Source organism: Saccostrea echinata, unplaced genomic scaffold, assembly GCF_033153115.1.
Source record: "Saccostrea echinata isolate AGI-Se365-2 ecotype Australia unplaced genomic scaffold, CSIRO_AGI_Sech_v1 ptg000012l, whole genome shotgun sequence".
In the NCBI taxonomy this organism is placed as follows: Eukaryota; Metazoa; Mollusca; class Bivalvia; order Ostreida; family Ostreidae; genus Saccostrea; species Saccostrea echinata.
In genome coordinates, this window is record NW_026889761.1 from 12,603,616 (window position 1) to 12,627,500 (window position 23,885).

General features: G+C 33.2%; 1 long non-coding RNA gene across 2 annotated transcripts; it reads left to right on the forward strand.

Moving 5' to 3' along the window:
• The first annotated feature begins 1,944 nt into the window (after positions 1–1,944).
• On the forward strand, positions 1,945–4,928 carry LOC133185959 (uncharacterized). 2 transcript variants are annotated; one of them, XR_009720982.1, is made up of 4 exons: positions 1,945–2,038; positions 3,703–3,889; positions 4,070–4,256; positions 4,553–4,928. It is a non-coding gene; the product is annotated as an uncharacterized LOC133185959 (long non-coding RNA). The 2 variants fall into 2 exon arrangements; XR_009720981.1 differs by lacking the exon at positions 1,945–2,038 and having other exon boundaries at positions 3,635–3,889.
• The last annotated feature ends 18,957 nt before the right edge of the window (positions 4,929–23,885 follow it).

The following is a 23,885-nucleotide window of genomic DNA, read 5'->3' on the forward strand; positions in this document are numbered from 1 at the left end:
AGTGAAAGAGTTCCTTGATGTAAAGTACAAAACCGGTAATTATTAGCATAAATAACGGATCTAGAGTTTAAAAAAGAAGCCAAGATGCAAACACATAGCGCATACCATATACCAGCCAATAATATCACAAATTACATACATGTATAAAACTAGGAAATCATCACATAAGACAAACTCCCACCAATTTGTTGGAGGTAATATACATTACTTCCGTTCAATAAAAAATAAAATGGTAATTTTTTTTAAATAACTGACATGAAAAAAAAACGTTACATGTAATTCCAAGCAGAATCAATGGCCTCCGTTTCGCTCTCTAACAAACAGACCGATTTAAAAAAAAAAAAAACTGTCTGCCCGAACATCCTGCTTTTCATAGAACTCATTTGCAGAGACAAAGAGAATCAAAATGGAACATCAGACATTTTTAAAGCAATTTTTTTCTTTATCAAAATTGTTCGTGTGTATTATAACGTGGTAGATTTATAAAACAGTATCACATGTTGAGACACCATTCGAAAGCCACTTCCGCTAGCCTGTAAGGCCAATTACCAGAAATCCACCATCTTTTGTCTATTAAAATTTATGGATAAAGACCGAGAGTAATAGAGAAAGGGTCAACTCGCCATAAATCCATCTAATGTCATTGAATGTTACTTCATTCTTTCCGAAATTTTAAGTTTACTTGCCTCATGTGCTGAAATGAGCCTCTCTAGCCGAGGTATGTACTACCAACTAAACTGTATTCCTTTAAACATGACGTAGAATTTTCATATGTTCAAATTTTTATCTTTAATGCAATCCATTTAATTTTATTGACAATAAGTATTTCTGGTTGTTGTTTTCTTCTTTTTTATTGTAGCAATCGAATTTTCCTCAATATCAAGATGCAGAAATGTTCTAAGACAATAACAAAATTCAAATGCATTTAATAAATTTGTTAGTTTGCAAAAATACCTACCAAAGGTGTATCAATCAAAATTTTGAAACCGATCTATTCTCCAGTAGCCAAATTTCTTCAAATCACAATTTATTTAGCTGTCTTGTGAAAAGCTAGCTTTCTGGATCTCAAAAGAATCTAATGTCCGTCATTATGTGGGCTGAATTGTAACAGTTGAAGATCAATCCTTCGACAAAAAATGTTGAAAGTTTTAACTACTCCTGACTGAGAAAAATGGTAAAATGCAGCAGAAATTGGATTCAGCTGAATGGGGTCAGGTTTTGAAGCAGCATGTTTATAATCAAGCATATAGACAGTCTTAAGATTAAAACTCTCGAGCTCAAAAAAATTACTATCATCACAATATTTTTTTCTGAAAAGCAATAATCCGCATTTTAGTGACCTGATCAATTCTTATCGACTGTCAATAATGTGTATGTATTTCAAGTATGGAAAATGATTCTCGCTGCTCTTCTGTATAATTTATTTTGTCTTTTGCAAACCTTTTCTTTGCACCACTCCAAACTGTAGAAGATCATATATAGAACACTTTAAGGCATGAATGAACATGAAAGATAGTATCCAACGTAAAACGTTTTCTTCAACTAATTATTTCTTGCATAAAGCATTTTCATGTGTTAGGCATCTAAGGCTTTATTTCGAGAACTTCTAGGAATTTAGCACACGGCTCATTTTCTGAAACTGTATTACCAATTTAATTAATTACTTCTACATTTTCATACCCATAAGCATATTGTTTTATATTGTTACATGTATTTTTTGATTCATAACAAGCTTGTTTTTGATATCTATACCTTTGTGTTGCATGTAATTTTTCCTCAATTAAATCACATTTACGCAATATCTTAAGTTTTCTAAAGTTTTCAATTTCAATCATTTTCACTTATTTCTAATTCAAAACACGACAATTTTCATATTTATGTTGTGATATAAGAGACCAAATCCATCCGTATTTCTAAATTACATAGTAAATGACGTAGTTAACAAGTCTAAGTTCAGAGCATTCTTTTTAAATGTTATAATTTCAGAAATGAAAACTTGTTGAACTGCCGAAATTTCACCCGATGTTAAGCAGCGCAGGTAAAGGTTAAAGTAAATCAATTTTGGGATATTTCTGTATTTCATCCTTTCTTTGATGTAGCAAGAAAAGGAAATTTCTTCTTTTCAAAACGTAAAATCTCAACATTTAAGAATAAATGTTTAAATTGTACAGCAGAAATTCTTTTTAAGTAGTGGCACTTGAAAGATTCTTAGGGTTTTGTAGCTTCATTGAGCCAAAGGCTTACGTGGGCTTTTCTGACCGAAGTTAATTTACCCATTGTCTGTCTGTCTGTCTAATAACTTTAAACTATTTTCATTTTAGGTCACCTGAGTCACTCAGGTGAGCTATTGCTATCTGTGTTTGTCCGTCGTCGTCCGTCGTCTGTTAACATTTGAACATTTTCAGTTTCTTCTCTGAGACCGCTGAACCAATTTCAGCTGTTTTTAGCATATGGCATCTATGGATTAAGGGGTACAAAGTTTGTGAATTTGATCTTCGCTCCTGGGGCCTGAAGAGTGGAGCTAAAGCCATCAAAATTGATGAAATCTTTAAAATTTTTCTTCTTTTTTATATTACTAGACATCGAACAGTTAAAATATTGGCATGGTTGTAATAGGCATTGAGTCCTTTTACCAAAATTGTTAAATTCATGGCCCCTGGTTCAGGAGTTCTGGAGTTAGGGTGGGGCTTTATTGATCATTCAGTGAAAAAGGCATATATTCTTAAAATGCCTTCTTCTCTCCCCAGTATATTTAGCAAACAAAAAATAGCATGGTTATATTGAGCAAGGTTGTCTCTTCGGAAATTTTGGCTTCTCAGTAGATTTTATCACGTACCAATCAGGTTCGTTTCTCAATGAACTTTTTAACCTTGTTATTTTTTACTTATATTTACATTTCAGACGAATATTCGAATAGAGACATTACACGTTTTTGTAACACACAGTGACCTAGAACTGAAAGTTATTTGGTCACGAAAGTTCGCCTAGCTCCAACATTTGAATATTTCGCCGTGTGATTATGGCGCGCTATGCCTCTGACCTAAGTTCATACAGAACTGAGCATTATCTCTTCAATAAGTTCATATAAGGAAAATACCTACAAATGTTAATATATTAAAATGATACAAAAAAACATTATCTTCGTACATTATATACTCTTCGCAAGCCAAGAGAGGCCAATGTGTGATGGAATGTGTAGGGTTTAACACATGTTCTCCAGCACTACTGAATTGTTTCGTCCGCATGATGACAGTGACAGAAGGGAATGTATAAGTACTAGCAAGTAAATTATAATTTATTACAGAGTATTATACTAACATTTTTCATCCCTGATTATCATATTTGCTTTCTTTGGGGCAACAGATCTCACCATCAGTTATTTTGTTTTATTCTTCTGTGGATCCTTTACAGTGTTGTATTATACTCAGGTGATGTGTAAGTCCCATGTGCCTTGTTTTTACTTCTGGGTCATTTGAAACAAGCTTAACGCAGAGTTTCTTTGTTTTGGCAATTAAAGTTTACTCAATTAAAGAGTCATGTCTCTTTAAAAAAAACAATAAAAATCAAAAAACAAAACAAAGAATCGCTTCTCCCCACATCGTCTGGATTTATGTTTTTCAAATTATGAACATTTGGTTCATAAAGTTGAGAAAATCGATCAAATTTCACTATACACGATATATATGGGAAACTCTTCTGTAGGGAGCAAGGCGATATTAGTTATACTGGTACTGGGAATCCCCTTGTAGTGTGGATACACGTTTGGTTAGGTCATGAGTTCTTGGGACTAGAGAAGGCCACAATACGGTTTCAAAATTCTAAAGGGATGACAATGGGAAACAAATCCTTGAATTATCTTCTTGGAAATGAAAGGTGCATGGTGACTGAGGTGAGCCTTATGACGCTTGAACCTTTTGATTGAAAAATGAAAATGTTGAAACAACAAACCTGTGTAAGAATGTTTAGTTTTTTTTACCATATACGTTTAATGTCGTCAGCGTTACAATGAAGAAATACATGTTAATTACATTACATTTGTTGTGTTGTTTAAATATATTGTTTCTTTCAGCTGCAAAACCTCATAGAAGAAGAACTGAGTGAACACGAGACTATCCCTAGAAGAATTCATCCACAAGATCCACTCAGATGTTTATAAAGATACATATGAATAACACCATTCTCTTTAAATCACATATTTGATTGTGACACGTTTATAATCGCTCAGAATAAGACCAACTCTGCATTTGGATTCATCGGTAATACATGTTTTGTGTACCTATTGATGATTTTCCTTGTTATTTTTTAATTTTACGATTAATTGTATAAGGGGGATTACCAGCATTCCATCATATGGAATTTTTTTTCATTCCTTACTGTTTATCATTTGTCATTTTAACTTTTTAAGACATGAAAAGATGTTTCAAAAATTCTGTTTATCAAGCTCTTTAATTCTTATTGTTTAAATTCTTTGTAAAGCGAGAGAACCTTTCCTTAGTCTACATATTCATGTAAGTAGATCTATAATATGAATTATGCAAAAAATTATTTTCAGAGATGCGAGGAATCTGTGGATTTCCTATGTTCCAAACAAGTCCAGGACCGTGTTTTGTAGGAGGCGTAGTCCATTAGAAACTTTTTTTGGTTTTAGCAAATTTAAGACTACCAAGTAATGCCAGTAGAGGAAAGAAAATGGTTGCAGATATCAAGGAAACTCGAGTTTAATCTTAAAGACTCAAATTGCCAGTATTTTGAAGAGGACGGTTATAATTAGGGAATATCAAGCTCATTAACCCTAACGCAACATGACTAAAATACAATTTATCTTTATATATGCATATTCTATTAGCTGTCAATATTTACGTATAATAGTTTTTCCTTTTGGTTGGTTTGAAGTAGAAAATTAATATATAACTTAATTTTGCACTCTGAAACACATGTCAATTTAATAAATAATTTAACTTTTACTTGTAGACTAGTGTACATTGTACATACTGTGTACTGAACTACGACTTCAATACCCCCTTTTTAGACAAAAGCTGTTTAGATTCATTTAGATAGGTCAGAAGCCATTCTATCATTATTTTGTTTTCTAGAAAGTCACTTAAATTGAGCATTTGAATTTGAAATTTGTCTTATTAAAATATTTACAAAGACCTCATTGAAGTTATACCTGGTCTTGTTTTTCCCTTATAAGTCAATGACATGTACTTTTTAAGTACCATATTAAACATAAGTATTATTCTTTGAAATGAACTAATTTAGTATTTCTAACGTTTGATTACGGTCTTTTGCGCTGTTCCATACAGGTTAAAGTTATAACAATTCAAGAAGTCATCATGAGTGGACATAACGATTAGTAATCAAGCCCAAAATTCCATTGAAACAATACAAAAACTCTCAAAAATTGATACTCTCATAGTATTGGAAGTAACATTTGGCAGTTTCTTATTTTGGTTATAGTTATAGACTGTTTATTGTCTTATTTGCTATACTGTAAAGGTGGAATAAATTGCAACGGTTTTATTTTGATCAAAGAATTTTTCGCAAAAATTAATTCGTCGTGAATTTTGTTGACATATCAATGTAGCATTTACTTATTTATTACATTTTCAAAAGCGAAATACTGTAATTTATTTATTGAATAAAAGTGATATTCCGACACAGATTGAAAGTGATATTTTGTAACAGTGTGAAAGAATATCAGAAATATGGTAAAACCCTCAATTTTCCTTCTCTACACGAAGATTGTTGTAAGAAATACTCCCTGTTATAAAAAAGAGAGAGTAAATAAACCATCCTGAAGAGACCGAAATTGTAAATGCAAAAGTTTCTCCAAATACTTGCTTCTTAAGGACGCTTCCTGTCCCACTGGCGAAATAAGTTCTATATCCAACAATAAAATACTGAAAATCCTTTATCTATACACTTTAAAATGTGAAATTTCTTATTCTCAAGGTAAAGAGCTCCATATGTAGGTCCCAATCCATATACTAAGAACAAACTTGTCAAATTTTCAAATTTGAAATAAATTAAAAAAATCAAAAACTTTTCACCAAGTGTTTGGAACTGAATAATACACAAACTTCCATCTACATGTGTTCAGGCCTGGACACAGTTTGAACTTAATATTTTTTCAAAGAAAATGGGCGTATTTGTGTGTGATCTACAAGAATCATGTGTATGAAACATTCATAGTTAAAATGTCCACGATTTGGTCGGCTGACCACATCTGGACAGGCTTTACAAAGTTACGCACATAGGAAAATGTTTTAGTCTGAAATAACATGTTTAATTTTAATATCTTAATAATCAAATTATAACACAATAATGCTCATCGTCGGAACCCACGGGTTTTCTCTCCGTTACACTACATGTTGAATGTAGTGTAACGGAGAGAAAACCCGTGGGTTCCGACGATAAGTAAATAAATGCTTCACATAAATAATTAACACCTACAAGATAATTCGGGTATACATGTAGTTAAATGCAATTACAAGTACATGTGTATATTAAAGTATCAGTAGGTTGGAAGAATTACTTTCGCTCTCGATGCAACAGAACCAGATTTTATCATCGCTACACATAAAAAATGGATTTTAAAACGACAATGAAGCACCGCATTGACGCATTGGAGTTTTCTTTGAAAAAAATTGATTTTATGGTGTCTGGGTCTTCTGTCCATTTTTTTTTTAAAAATGATTAATTGTTTCTTTGAATTAGAATGCATACAAATAACGTTTGAAAATCAGAGAGATAACCCAGAGATAGAACATTTTTAGAAAAACGCGTTAAAAAAAGTGACATTTTGTACCAAATGAATCATCTCGCCTTTTTTCAAGTTTGGGAAATCAAAACATATTTCCCTTTCCTATTTCACAGGAACCCTGTGAATTTTTTCAAGAATGCTAAAAATTTCATGTGACAGAACAATGAAATTTTAACTTTTCAAGTGCGCCCAAATTCCTGCCGAATGCCAATCAAAAGTGCCTTTGTTCTTTTCTGTATAATATCATAACTTATATGCTGCTATAGCATTTCAGACTAAAATAAAATAAAAAAAATTATTTTATCTGGAAATTATTGAAACTACGAATTTCGGGACTTGTTTGACACATTCTTGCACTTTCACAAAGTAAACTTTATCCTTAATACTTAAGAAAAGTAGAAATTTTGTTGTTTTCTCATGAAAAATATTAAAACCATAATCTAGAAAATTCAGATAGCAAAACCAACTCACCAGTATTATCAGTCCGTGCTCAGTGATGCATGCAGAGTTTAACAAATTAAACACCTGGTGAAACGTAAACTGTTTTTGGAAACAGGGCAAGCGCTCTGTTATTGGTAATGTTTAACTTTCACCGTGTGTGTTCAATTTGTTAAATTGTTAATTAATTAACGAATTAAATCAAATTAATTGAACCGCGAATTAATTTTTAAATTTGATAAATATATAAGGAAAATTGCTTTAAAACCTCTTCAAAAAGCTGCATGGGAGTTAGCTTTATTACTATGCAAACATCTTCATAAAAGGAAGAATCCATTTTGTCCAAATCACGTCCCCAGAGCTAGGGAAGAACCAGGAAAAAGGATTGAAGTTTTACATGCGTGGGTCCAGGAAATTTTCACTGGGGGGATCCAAACCCACTTAAGAACAGATAATACGAACAAAGCTTTTTTCAAAAATCTTGTAAATTACAACTTAATTCATGTTTATATAAGTAAAATAAATAAGTTTAACCGCATAGATTTTTTAATTTCATTTGGGATCAGGTGCCATGGAGGAGTGGAAATCCCCTGCCGACCGGTCACACCCGCCTTGTGCACCCTGTCATGATCGGGAAAAACGGAAAAATCCGTAGACAATTCAGTGTGTAAATAAATTAAATGGCCTAACAATTAGTACGAAAAACGTCAGTCAGCATGTGACATAATGATAGATTTTATTTATCACAATTGTATCGACCATAGAATTTGCGAAATGGTGACTTTAGCCGAGACTGTTGATATTCTTGTTTCATAAACTTGTTTGTCAATAGGTTGCCTCGTTTTAGAAATTATTATTCCATAGAGCATGCTCTTACGTAATGTATCAACCGAGAGGCATAAACCCCATATCCAGATGATAAGGTATATTGCTACATAAGTAAGGGAAGGTGACGATTGAAAAGTTGAAGTCATCACGTTTATCATAAAGCTTGATTATTAGGTTATCATTAACGTCTTTTTTAGGTCACCTGAGTCACTCAGGTGACCTATTGCTATCCGTTCTCGTCCGTCGGCGTGCGTCGTGCGTCGTGTGTTAACATTTGAACATTTTTAGCTTCTTCTCTGAAACCGCTTAACCAATTTCAACCAAATTTGGCATATAGCATCTATGGGTGAAGGGGAACAAAAATTGTGAATTTCATGGTCCCTGCCCCCCTGGGGCCTGAGGGGTGGGGCTAAAACCACCAAAAATAATGCAATCTTTAAAAATCTTCTTCTTTACTCCAGGACATCAAGCAGTCAAACTGTTGACATTATTGTAACAAGCATTGAGCCCTCTACCAAAATTGTGAAATTCATGGCCCCAGGGTCAGGGGTTCTGGCCCCAGGGTGGGGCTATATAGATCATATAGTGAAAGTGCATTATTTCTTTGAAAATCTTCTTCTCTGCTCCTGAGTATTAAATAAAGTAACTAAGTACATAGTTATGAAGAGCAAGAGTGCCTCTTCCAAAATTGTGAAATTCATGGCCCCAGGGTCAGGGGTTCTGGTGTTAGGATGGGGCTCTATTGATTATATAGTGAAAATGCATTAATTCTTTGAAAATCTTCTTCTGTGCTCCTGGGTATTAAATAAAGTAACTAAGTACATAGTTATGATGAGCAAGAATGCCTCTTCCGAAATTGTGAAATTCATGGCCTCAGGGTCAGGGGTTCTGGCCCCAGGGTTGGGCTATATAGATCATATAGTGAAAGTGCATTATTTCTTTGAAAATCTTCTTCTCTGCTCCTGGGTATTATTTAAACAAACTAAGTGCATTGTTTTGATGCATTAGCATCAAAAATTCTGAATTTCATGGCCCCAGGGCCAGGGGTTCTGGTGTTAGGGCGGGGCTCTATTGATTATATAGTGAAAATGCATTGATTCTTTGAAAATCTTCTTCTGTGCTACTGGATATTATCTAAACAAACTAAGTGCATGATTATTATAGGCAAGGATGCCTCTTCCAAAATTTTTAAATATATGGCCTCAGTTTTTGGGGTTCTTGAGGAAGGGGGGGGGGGCTCTATTGATTATATAGTGAAAAAGCATTAATTCTATTAATTAATCGGTAATTAATCCTTTCTGCTCCTTAGCGTTGAGCTGATAAATAAATTGCTTAGCTATGATGAAAATGGGAGTTTCGAACAGAATTTTTAAATCTTGTGGTCCTAGGGTCAGGGGTTCTGGTATAAGGGGGGGGGGGGGCTTTTGATAATATAGTGGAAAAGTGTTAATACTTCGAAGTCCATAGTTATGATGATGAGGGTAACTCTTCCAAATTTGTAAATTTCTTGACCCTTGGTCTTGGGTTCTGGTGTTAGGGTAAGGCTTTGTTGAATCTGTAATGAAAATGCATTGTACCTGTGAAATTCTTCTCTGCTTCTGGGCATATCGGAAGAAAACTGAGTAAAAGTTTAAATGATATAAGTAAGCGTATTTTTACCAGATTTTTTAACATCTGGACCATTTGTCTAAGCATTCTAGTCCTGGGCAGGGCTCTATTAATTTGTATTCTACTGAGAGAAGTTATTCCCCTTTTCCGTTCACCTTTGATAGTTAATCACTGTAAATAATGTATTTGAAAGGTTAATAGAATAAGATAATTATGCAAGAATGTTTATCATATAATTCAAAAAGTATTTTCTTAGTTTTAATAATCAGGTAGACCTGTAAGTAATAGATAAATAAAAATGAGACAAAAATAACTTATCTTATTAAAAGTTCTTCAAAGACCATAAGAGAGGTCAATGCTAGAGGTCTTAATATGGGTTTAAAAATAGTACAGAAGCACTAATAGTTTGTTAATAGTCTGCATGGTGATAGTGTTAAGTGGGGAAAAGATTAGAACTTAAGTTATGAGTTGATACTGAATACTAGACTAATTATTTTGTTGATCCTGATCTTCCTACTTTTCTTGCTTTAGGGCAACAAAGCTTCATCTATCAGTGTATTTAACTTCTAAATTGTTGTATTATACTCAGGTGACCGTTAAGGCCCTTGGGCCTCTTGTCTAGTAAAATATCTAAATATGAAACGATGTGTCAGACTCTATGGTTAATTTTATTTCAAACTCACTGGGATATATCGAGTCGACATATGAATGGAATTAAGTATTGTTAATTGATAATACGTCGTCGATATATCTAAATGTCGAGTTGAAGGTCACAAGTGTTTTCTTCTCCTTATGTATAAGATTTTGAAGGTCTGATTCTCATAACCAACTTATACTGTATGAGGGGTTTCGTTCCGTACCCCTTCTAGATCCTCTAGTGGTTATCCAGGAAGTCCTTACGACAGACCTCATAATAAAAGTTACGAAAAGAAAGACTCTTACTACAGAACTGGCCGTGGTTGAACTAGGTACATCTTGACTTAAGGTTCATTAATTCTCTGATAAGAGAGATGACTTTCAGTGGCATAAATGACTATTATTCCTGTATAAAATTGTCGAGTTAAAAGGTCTCTTCTATTAAATTTTGCACAGCTGAAATTGTATGCATTTTAATTATAAACTAGAAGTACTCTGTGCAATGAGCTCAAAAAATAATACCCCTGCTACCATATGAGTATAATGGCAAAGTCCATGTTTAGCTATGGGAAATCCCAATTATGTTTCCGTTCAAAATGTTCACAATGGCACTATATAATGAAAATTCTGGGAAAGTCTTCTTAAATTTCATTCAGTAGTATACATGTAGATGGAGTTGCGGATATGAGATGGGTACCCCAATATTATAGAAAGAAAACTACTGTCAATATTTCATACTGGAAACCCAAATATGTGGCTCATAAAAATGTAAAATATGAGGTACACAATGACAGTCATTAAGATTCTGGGAAAGGCTTCATAAATTTTATTCAGTGATATAGTAAATGTTGCGGATGATAGATGGGTAAAACCCCCTCTCCCCCCAATGTTATAGAAAGAATGGCAAAATCTATGTTTTGCCATGGGAAACCCTAAAGAGCGTAAAATCGTTCGAACTGGGAGCCGTGTACTGTATAGGGGATTAATTTCACGGGTTGTAATTTTCACGTTTTTCTCTCCTCGGACACGATCGCGGTTTGTTGAATTCGCGGAATCAGTGTATAACAAAAGTTCACTCCCTTGTCTTTATCCGTGTAATCCATAGCTAGTATAGCAAGAACGAAATTTATCGGCGTTATGTATTCACTTCACGAACAGGGTAGGTTTATATAAAATTATTAGATTTAGTAGTTAATTGATTATTAATAAAAACAAGTGCCATTATTAAAATTTTTTGACTATAAACGTCAAATGACTTTCCTATATGCTTTTACGGTGAGTGCATGTGTACACATCTTTCCGAAGGTATACACATCGCATCGAGAGAAAAAAAAAACACTGGACGCTAATAAATGTTTTAATGTAGGTGGACATAATAATATCCTTCCAGCAAGTTCGAAAGTTATTCGAATGATATTCTTTTAACCAAAATTTCCATAAAAACTAATACGCATAATGCTAATGCAGGTAACAATTACAAGTGGTAACGTTATCCACGAATAATCAAAACCCATGACCCATGTGTTTTGATTGATGAAACGTATCTATCAAAACAGCTTTTTAACGATAAATACAGGTTATAAGCTGCTTATTTGAATTAAAGTATAGCGTGATAATTAAGATAATTGGATAACAAGTACTACTCGTAATTACTGAATGACCATGTATTGAACGTACATGTTTATATAACTATCATAGTCTATTCTCAAATTTCCAAATAAAACATTAAGGTTTAAATATTTAAAACTTATTCACCGTTTCTTGAATTCACGGATTTATTAACACCGTGAATATAGCGAATATTAACACCGCGAGTTATTTTCCCCCTATACAGTATTGAGTTCAGGTCAAATTAGAGTTAGGACAGTTTGATAATGATATATGTAGAGATGGAGTTAATTAATTAATAGATTGGAGCTAATGTTTTAGAAAATCATCTATTGAAGCTAAGATTCGTATATAATAAGTGTGAAATTTTCAGAAGCCGGGAGTGCTTTACTAGGATTTAGACAGTACTTATGCTACATAGGCGTAGTCACAGGGGGGCGGGGGGGGGGGGGCATCGGATTTATACCAACAACTGGCTATGTATATGGAAATCAGAAAGTTATAATTGCTCGGTCACCTCCGTGACATATTTATAAATACAAATACCGCTAATTTGATTGCTACAATAAAGCTTTGAACTGGACAAGACATTAAACCTACAGAACTGCATGAAAACATGATTAAATATTTTTGAACTTATGGCGAAACTTATTGTCCTATATGGCTGTAAGAAATTAAGTCATTAAGGCATTTAAAAGAAAGACAGAGGTTTGTATAATATTCTGACTGGGGAGGTTGAAAACTAAAATATTTGAAAAAAAATTGGAAAACATGTTTAGGATGTTGGAAAGATAAGTAACGATTTTGTGATGATTTCAGAATTTTGTAGATATCCCATCTTTTGCTTAATAGTACACTTTCAAAGACTTGAATACGATGTATGTCAAAAATCATCTCTGTTACAGACTTCCTAAAAGAATATGAATGAGACATCATACAATATGCATTTACTGCTAGTTAGGGAGATGTGAAGATTTATTCAGCCAAGAAAACTTTTAAAGCCCGAGGGGAATATTATTTTTCTCGGCTGAACAAATCTTCATATCTTCGAACATCCATGCAATAAATTGTTTATTATACCAAATCGAGCCAAAATTTAAAGAATAAACTAACATTTCAAAATCGCTGCCTCTCTCAAATTCACTTTGAATTACAAATTTATTAAACACGATGAAACGGAGTGAATCCTTTGATGAGCTTGAGGAACATTTCAACCTTGAAGGTCACAAATGAGGCACATGACAGAAGTAGTTATTGACCATCATTCAAAATGCACAGAGGAAAAGCAGAGATAAGTCCTGGATCCACAGACTGAATGTATTCCGCCCTAATAGTATGAACAACTTGTATGACCTCAATAACACGCTAAAATTCATAGAAATGAGCTATACATAGTTAACAATTGATAAACTAGGTTTATCAGTTGTAACGTATAGTTTAGTTTTCAGTTTTTAGATTGATCAGTAATTTATCTTTTAAAGTATGAGCAATTTTCAAACAGTTATCAAGATATGCCTTTCAGTTGTACAACGCTAAAATGTAATTTATCTATCAGTCATATTATTTGTGTGGCTTATCAATTTTATTGCATTCCAAGGATGACAATCAAAGCTGGTTTAAACTTGAGCATTTAGAACCCTCTTGACACTGCACACTACATAATTTTGATTCTGTGGTATTCATTATGCAGTAAGATTAATATGTCCATTGAACTAAAGTTAAATAATTTGAAATATACAGGTTCTCACTAGGATTTTGCCAGCTTGAGTCCCAGGACTCTCGATTTCTGAGAAGGTTAAGCCTCAGTTAAATTTGATGCGTCTAGGACGCAGATTCTCGTGTTAATGAGAACTCTATTAAGGTCAAGATCTAGTAAATAAAAGGAGCCTACAGATTTTTCAAATTTGAGAAATAAATTCCTTTAATGAAGCTTTATATGTATAGCTTGGTCGAATAAGGTGTTTCGGGGCATGATTTGTAGGTAAACAAGACGAAAAATCATATCATAAACTGTCATTTTCATTGAAAAATTAAGAAAATCAGTCATGAATATGGAAGTTTTTTCCATATCAGACAAATTAAATGTATCCAGATTGCCTACAGTCTCTCAGAAAACGGCAATTTTGTATGTTCTTAGCCTCTTCTTTAAAATAATATTAAATTGAATATAGTTTTCGGGATTACTTTTCACATGATTTCAAATTGAATTCCAGGAAAATACTTTATTTTCTACATAATTCTATTACAGCCGTAAAGTACGGGAAAAAAGAAAGTTTAATTTGATTATGACGTCATAATGGATCTAGCATAAAAATGCAGTCTAAAATCATTTACTAGATCTTGACCTTAAGTATAGAATATATTACTTAATTTTGAAACAATTCAATCATTCGTAGCATTTTGATTGGCCATGATAAATCGATTGAAAACTTTATCTAATGTTTTGAAGTTCGAAATTTACTTGAACGTTGTACTCATCTTACAGAATATAAGAGAAAAACAAGTATATTTTCCTGTCTTCTTTGCTCTTTTGAAAATCTGTTGTGAAGTGTAATTAACCATTAAGTCCTTATATGATTATTGATGGGAAATTTTCCCATAATGGAAGAATTTAACAAATGTAATCACGTACCAGCCGTTCAATTTCAAGAGGTCAGAATATTATACGGAAACTTATGATAAGCATTCTTACAATGATAAAAGGATCCACCCATTTCTGTGCGAAAACTTTAAATTTTATAGAATGCTAATTATAAATCCCGAGCACAATACTGTTACTCCAAATTGTCTACCCAAAAGCAATGAAACGGTATGTCGTAAATCAAACGTAATGCTAGTATCTTTCACCGTATTTACAAGAATGGTGATACTCTGTGATTGACTTAAGGTTTAATTACTCTCTGGCACTGGACTTCTTATCTGTAGAAACAGTTAATTACAAAAAAAAAAATAATAATTAACACATTAAGTCAAAACCAGAGCATATCAACGCAAAATGAATATAAAAATGATTACAATTAGTGTGATTTTGCAACACTTTTTAAAGTTTTTTTTAAAGATCTGATGATTTTAGGAATAAATGGAATAAGTCGTACATTGGGCCATCTTTAAAATAATGTTTGTTTGCCCTTTTCCAACCCAGGGAAAGAAAATTGGGTCGGTAGGTAGGTGGAAAAAAATATTCCCCAGAAAATTTCAAAACCATTGCTTAATTTTTAAAATATATTGAAATAATTTTTTTTTAAAAATATCGTTTCCTGGAGTTAAAAAAAAAAAATTGAGTTGGGCCATTTTTAGCCAGTCGGTCGGGAAAGGGCAAACATTTTTTTAAAGATGGCCCTGTCTTTTGAATAATGTTTATTTGTAAAATTGAGAGTATATTAGCCAAATTCCATACAGCCATATAAGACATGGTGTATTCTGTTGTTCTTTATTAGTGCTCATCAAATATCTTTGTCTTAAAAATCATATTTGTGTCTTGGTGTTACTATTATTCCAATAACAGCGTGTCACTTCGCTTGATCAAGAACTGGTTGATAGGCGCTCAACACATTCTATATCTGCATGTGTTCTGTTGTTTCTTCTCTAAAATACCCTACTCATGAGGGGTAGCATCTCCTTTCAGTTTCTTTCTGATGGAATCAAAGAGGAAGTCAAAATCATTCCGGAAGGAAAATTTGGCAGGAGTTGGTGAGAGTTGAGGATAGGGTGGTTGCCGTTCCCTTTTTAGACAATGTATTATGTTCTTTGCAATTGCCCATTATTGTCTTTTCATTATTTATTAATCTATTTAAGGAATGAAGCTTATTTTAGCCTATTTTATACGATATAACATAACTTGGCTCAGTTTACGCTTTAAAAACCGCGAAGCAGTTTATGAAAAAGCGTAAACTGCCCCAAGTTATGTTATATCGTATAACATAGGTTAAAATAAGCTTCATTCCTCATAATTTAATTACAGTGTAGACAATAAGACAATTTTTCCTCCAAAAATGTCTTTGAATTGAGCATATTTTAAAAGTAACGTCAATCGGAGTAATACGTTTTTGACGTAACTCATTATGACGTAGGTAACTTATGTTATACGATATAAACGAAATCTTTTATCCAATCAAATGACATGTTACAACTAAAATTAAATTATATATAAATATTTATATCGTAAAAAAGTTATTGCTCAGATGTAGAGGTAAGCCTCTTAAGATCAGCGCTTTCCGCAAAAGTCTATTTGTATTCGTTGCTGTTCGACAGTTACGAAATTTACCTAGTTGGATCAGCATTGAAGTAATAAAAAGATTTATAACAAATATATATTGACTATATATATACTGTGTTCTATGGCAAATGAGTTTTGCCAAATCCTTGAACCAAACTGTTTCCTTTCGGTCCAACGACCCCAGATAAACAGTTGCCATCGATACTAGTCAATAAATGTATAATGTTATCTAAAAATAAAAGGTCTTAATTTAAAGTGTAATCAGATAACAGTACTGAGGTTAGCTGCTGCATCATTTTCAATGCATGAATAGTTTGAAGACCTAGCTGAAACCACGAACGTATATTCTGAGATTTTCTAATATAAACATTTTGTATGTCACGTGGTCAAGCTGGCTATCTCCAAAACACACAAAAATTCAACTTTACAAAAAGAAATTTATTTACAAAAAGAAAGAAAAAAATTGATAAAGGAATTTTCAAAATCACAACCACCCTATGATTCACTCACTCTTTCACAATATGAAACAAACATAAATGAAGCAAACGTTAAACCCCGGGTATGCTCTTCGGTTAAATAAAATATTGCCAAGGCTTTATATATTTCGTTGTTTTTTTTTTTTAATTTTTTCATGTTTTATCATTGAACTTCAATACAGATCTTGAAGTTCGGATTTGGGAAGAATGAAAATCTAAGACTGATTTCATAGAACAATTTCGTGAAAGATATGTTTTAGCAATAATAAAGGCTGTACATATACTTTTATACTTTTCTATAGCATATTATTTTGAGCATGCTATGTCCTTGAATGGACCCAAGATGACTAATGAAAAAGGTGAAGATAACGAACAGTAATTGATCTAAAAAAAAAACTACAAACAATACAAATCAGGGCATGAAACACGGACCCCTGGAAATTCCAGAGCTGAGATCATGTGCCTAAGAAAACGGTAAACACCCCTGTCGACAGGTCAGACCCGCCGTGAGGCCTGATTTGATCAGACAGACAGAATATTCCGTAGTTAAATTTAACATTAAAACAAAGGCCTAACAAATGGTATGTCAGTCGAAATATTATCCAATGATCATATATTTTACGAAATGTTGACTTTAAACGAGGTTGTTGAAAATCCTGTAACATCAGCTTATCTGTCAGTAGCCTGCTTCGATTTAAATATTGATTGTACTCAAAGCATGCTCTTGAATATCGAATAATTTGACGATTGGAAAAGCTGAAATCATCTTGTATTTCATACAGTTTAGTTCTTAGTTGACCCTTATCGTCTATAGTCACGGGTCACGTAGTCTAGTGGTATTTGTAAGGCGTTCGCTTCGTGATCGGGAGACTTGCGTTCGATTCTCATTCGCCACCCCACGTCAAACCTTAGACGTTAACATAGGTAGTTACTGTTTCTTCGCCAAGCACCCGGCATTAGAAGTAAAAAATCACGGGTCTTTCGGGTGAGACCTTAAAAGCCGAGGTCCCGTGTCACAGTAGGCGTTGGCACGGTAAAGAACATCACTGCTCAATGGACCTGAGTCCTTCACCGGTAAATGGTGAGGTCTCTATATGATGGAAAGATACTCGAATGGGACATAAAACAACAAACGATCAATCAATCGTCTAGAAACTCCAAATATGAAACAGATTTGCCAGACTCTGTGGACTCTGTGGTGTCTTTTATTTCGAGCTCACTGGGGTATATCAAGTCGACATATGAATTAAAGTAACTGTAATTGTTAATTGACAAAACGTTATCGATATATCTGAGTGTCGAGTTATAGGCAACAGCAAGTGTTTTCTTCTTCTCATGTAGTAGGTTCTGACTGAATAAATTCTGCTTCATAGACATATCAAACAGGTCGGCTAGTAAAGGAACATAATTAGTGCCCTTCGAAATTCCAAGAGTTTGTTGAAAGACCTGATCTCCAAAGTATAGATAAATTTTGTCAATGAGGAACCATAGCATCCTTTTAGTATTAACTTCAGATTACTTAGGTGTAGAATCAGGGTGATATTTAAGAGAGTAATTAAGTTGATGGCCAATCACAAGACATGAAAATTTTCGAGTTCCTTTTTTATTGAACAAGCAGTTTTACGTATTTTATTTATTGTAATTTCCAAATTCAATCAAACGATAATATCCGAAGTTATGCCGTGAAGTGGAAACTGGAATCGCTGTATTTCCCTACCCGCCTCACTATCAGATCCATTTCTTCAAATGGCGCTAAATATAGTTTTATTGCTATATTCTCATGAACTTGGCCCTCCGGGTCTCGTGTGAATCATTAAAATATGGGATGGATCTTGACAGTATAAGATTAATCCTTCTTCAACACAAACTGCCTAAAGTTTGAAACGTTCCTGGCTGAAAAAAGGTTGGAATGGTCTAGCAAGTGGGTTCAGCTGAATCATGACATGTTTAAAAGCAGCATGTTCAAAGTTAAACATTCGCACTGTACAGATAACCACTCTCGTATTTAATAATAATTACTAACATTACAAAAATACTTTTTTTCTAAAAAATGCCATAATCAACAAACAGAATGTATATTAGTGATCTGAACAATTCGAAAATACTATGATCATTGGGGTGTATGTATTTCAAGTATTAAGAATGATTTTAGCTGCTTTAAATGTTTTCTCTATGTGAGATTTGCACAACTACCCATTATGATAAGTAAAATTTTAAAAACATGACAGTATAAAAGACATATGAAAGAAAACATCATTTGAGAAACAAGATCGTGTTCTTCATTAATAACCTTTATGTGACAATTCTTAGCGTAACCGTGACCGTGAAAAACTTCTACAATGATGCGCATTGAAATGTTGTTTTTTTTTTTCATTTGAATAGAACGTTGGGTCTTTCTTATCGAACGTCAATTGTTACATAGTGACACACCCATTTCTACAGAAACGAGAAAGCAACATTCGTCGCAATGCTTCAATACACAACACTCTCTGCAACTAGCAACAAGAGTTTTGCTGAAATTGGGATTTTATGAAGTTCGGAGGGAGAGTTAAAGACTCGTCGCTTCTGTAAAACTCACAGGTCTTTATTACGAATATTTACATAATTATGAATTGATCATGTTTATTGAACAGGTCGAGACCACTAGATTTTCTGACGTCAGTATAAATTTGCATGTAAATTAGCTATCTGTTTACTTTACCCACTAATGAATGAGTCGCATTGCATTGTGGGCTACTACAAGTACTCAGTTGTGTTGAAAATAAAGGGCAACTTGAATTGGCCCTTGGAAACTCATTTTCAATTCTTTTTTTGAGATTTATGAAAGAAATGTTATAAATGATGTATAATCTTTCATTCCTATGCTCACATTTACAAAATTTGCTTTATGAAGCCTTATATCAGCATGTAATACATCGGCCTAAACCATTGTTCAAAGAGACGTAGATGCTATCGTGTCGATAAAGCATTGAGTTTGTTTTTTTTCACGTGATATACATGAACATAGTTTTAGACAGCAGTACAAGGTGCTCAATTATTATTTAACCCCTCTGTATCATCAAAATGTTTTTATTTACATGCAAACGTCAAAGTGTAGGTACGGTATTTGAAGCAACTATTAATCATCTAAAACAACTCCAATATTAAATGTGAGCATGGAGCAGTGTCTTTGGAATATAATCTTTCAATTTCGGTGTTATAAAGTAAAAAAGAAGCTCTGCGGTTTTTCCGGTGACGAAGTAAATATTATGCGGTAAACCGAGGAAAACCACATGTCGCTATTGAATCGTAAACACGTAGTAGACTGTCATGCTTTGGAACTCATTCAATTGATTGGAGAACGGGTGTGACGAAAAATCGTCACGTGTTGAAAATTGCCTTCCATATAAGGTAGTGTACCCGACCTGTTGAAGTTATCACAACACCTGTATCGATCGAACACGTGTTTACTCGGAGTTTATATTGATGGCCAATCTGATTAGCTATGTATTTTTTTTTAATACAATAAAGCGCATTGAAGTGGTAAAATTTTCCGTTTGAATGGAACGTTTTGAGCTTACATAATGACACGCTCATTTCTTCAGAAAAGGAAAAAGCCGTCACATGCTTCGTTTGAATACCGATGTAACAGGTATTATATTAATACAATAGCCAATCAGATTACAGTTTACATAAACATCGAGTAAACATGTGTTCGATCGATACATGTGTTCTGGTAGCTTCAGTAAGCATGATAAATTTATAATTTTGTACATACATGTATTAGTTGCAATACGTGAGTTTTTCAGACTCAGGGTCTCTCATTCTCTCCTAGCTTCAAAAAATCCCCATTTCAGCAAAACTCGTGTTGCTAGTCGCAGAGAGTGTGGTGTCTTATAACATTGTCTTCCAACAAATATTGCTTTCAAATTTTTTGAAGAAATGGATGTATCATTATGTAACAATTGATATTTGATTAAAAAAAAAAAAAAAAAAAAGAAGACCCAAACGTTCCATTCATACGAGAAAGAACCACGCACGCTAACTCGAGATTCCCGCCTACATTTTGCACAATATAAATGGCAGTATGGCCATTAAAACTTGATTGAATGCAAAGAAGAATTCATTATTAATTGATTGATAATTTTAAAACCAGTGTCAAAAACTTAATTGCTCTTATTTACGACTCTATTCAAAAGGGGGGTTGAAAAATTTATCCATTGAAACCAGGCTTTAAAAATCGCTAGATTTTCAAAAACGCATGGAAATGGATAAATGACCCTTAAATCTTTCCGTATGTTTAACTTATGTATTGCAGTTTTTTTGTCTATGAACATATGCCTCCTCCCCCCCCCCCCCCCGCGTGAAAATATTTTCCGTTTTCCGTTGATTTCTAAAGTGAAAAACGCTATTTTTACCAAATTCAAAGAGTTATCTCCCTTTGTTTTCGCAAATAAGTTATGTTTTATGAAAATTCACATAAATATCTATATAAATATGAAAACTCATTCAAATGTGTTAACTTTTGAAATTTGACTTGGAGGTAGGCGGTAGAACAATACTATCGTTCGCAGTTCTTTTACCACTTCAATTCTCTTCATTGTATGTATTCGCCAAGCTTGCTATTTTCGTCCAAAGCACATTTTCTGAAATTGTATCACCAATCTGGCTACAAATATAACATTTAAATAATAACTACAATGTATTATACTGTTCCAATAAACAATGTTTTATTTTTTCTTTTTGCTTTACTAGTTTTTCTTTTTAGGTTCATAACAAGCTTGCTATTTTCGTCCATTTCGAGCTTAAAAATAAAAATTGCATGTAGTGTTCGCTAATTTACATCAACTCATATTCAAGCAGTATCTTTTTAAGTTTTCGTCATTTACTAATGAATTTTCACTAATATTTGATCTTCAATACGACAATCTATTTGTTGCGATATGAGTGAGAAAATAAGCTTTATTTCCAAATGACATAGGAAGCAAGTCTAAATCCTGATCATTATTTATTAACGTTTTAAATTTAGGTGCGTTGAAAACTGGTCTGTCCTATCGCCGATATTTGACTCAATGAGCATCTCAGGAGCAGGTAAAGGTTAGAGTAAATAATATGAAACTTCTGTATGTCATTCTTTCTAGCAAAAAACAAATTTCTTCCTGTCAAAACAGAGACTTGCTATCTAGGATATAAATGTGTTAATCATTTGGAGGATTTTTATATTTTAGTCCACCTGAGTCAAAGGCTTTAAATGTCTTCTCATCGAAGTTTGTCAATCCTCCGTCTGTCTGATTTCATTTTTATATTTTTCTAGTTCTAGACAAAACTTGGCACAGAGTATTCTTCATTTACGCGGCTTAACGTTTGTTCAAATAAAGAGCCATGGCCTATTCCAGGCGGGAGATAATTGAAAAAGGCAAGTAGTAATGATATAGTAATTGAAAAAAAAGGAATTGTAATCAAATGTTAGTTATTACACTTTCAAAGTAATTAAGAGTTATTTATAATTGACCATTTTTTCAATTACTTGAATTACTTTATATATAATTTATATACATGATGTAGCCAGGACAATTTTACCTGCATCCTAGAATACATAAAGAAGGCATGCCAGGTCGTCCTATTGTTAGCGCAATTGGAAACCCCACGGAGAAAATTTCTGAATATACATTGATTTACATCTCCCTCCACATTGTGTTCCAGATTATACCCTTCTCGTGACTATGAACGTTACATCTCTGTACACCAACATTCCGCACGATGAGGGTATCGAGGCCTGTAGAGAAGTCTGGAACAGTAGATCAATACAAACTCCTTCCACTGAGTCCCTTGTCAAGCTCCTTGAACATGTTTTCAAGTATAACAATTTCATCTATACTACTATATTAAAATAATAGACTCGAATTTTTGGCCTTTAATACCGATAAATCGGAAGAGTACTGTCTTTTGTTTTATATATTTTAAACATAATTGGTACTTGAAGATTACCAATTTGTTTTTATTTTTTCTCAATTAGCCTTCGCTAATTAATAATCAACGAAAATTCCACAAAAAAATCCGGAAATCATCTTGATTTTTTGGATTTTACAATCTTGCGCGCGCGCATTACATTCACGCTAAATCACGGTGTTCAAATCAGAGAAGACAAAAGAAGTACTAAGTAGATATATATTTGTTATTTTATAATTTCTCTAATAAGAAATAAGAAATCATAAATATATATGAACAGAATATATAGCAAATTTCCAATGAAAATTTACACGTATTTGTATTATCAGGGGCGTAGCTGCCTATACGCAAATACGCAAGTGCGTACACATCATTTTCAAAAAAAAAAAAAAAGAAAAGAAAAAGAAAAAAAGAAAAAAAAAGGAGAGAGGGGGAGTATTCGAAGAAAAAATCTCCTTTCTGTACCATCCAACAAATATCTGTGTTTGTGTCATACTGTTTCGATTTGAATTTTATCACAATTATATAATAAAATTTGAATTCCTTTATTGAATCATTGCCAAATCCAAATAAATCATCCATTAATTTTTAATTGTTCTTTAATACACTGATAATACTTTTTTTAAAGATCTTTTAGAAATTAAATTTCTAACACATCGTTGAATGCTCTGATCTACTTGTATACTAGTATGATTTATATTACGATATTTTTTGTTAATAATTAACTTTTAGTATACGTGTTTTTGAACGTTAAAAAAGAGTATATGATACCAATATATCGGTTAAATATTAAGCCTAACTTCATGTACAATAAGATTTCAAGGAAGTATTAATTTTGCGTTAAAACAATAAATATTAATATAATGTCTTTTATTTTCTAAACAAAAGCTAAATGACAATATTTATATTTTGCAAGAAAATGAATGAAATATTTGGTAAAACTCGGAGCTTCTGGGCCCTCACCAGCAGGCACGTAGTATAGGGGGGCAGGGGGTGGCCTGCCCCTACTTATTTCCATACCTAACCTATTACTATTGAAAATGTTTATTGAAAGGGTGGTCCCCCCTTTTTGTTGTAGCATAGTTAAATCATGGCAATTTGGTAATGTATTAATAAAATTTTGATTTCTGAAAGTTGGACCCCCCCCCTTCCGTTCTCTGCGTACACTTTATTTCCATGCTGGCTACGCGCCTGATTATCTTTCTGAGTTTACCCATACAAATGTGATATTGTGGCCACGTGGGTAATCATTCGCCATCTCGGAGACACATTTATTATATGTTATTTATGTCTCTGGCCATCTCAACGGGGGCAAAAAGCTCATGATCGTAGGAGCAATGTTATTATAACTACCCGATTTTATTTCATCCTTCCTTTCTTT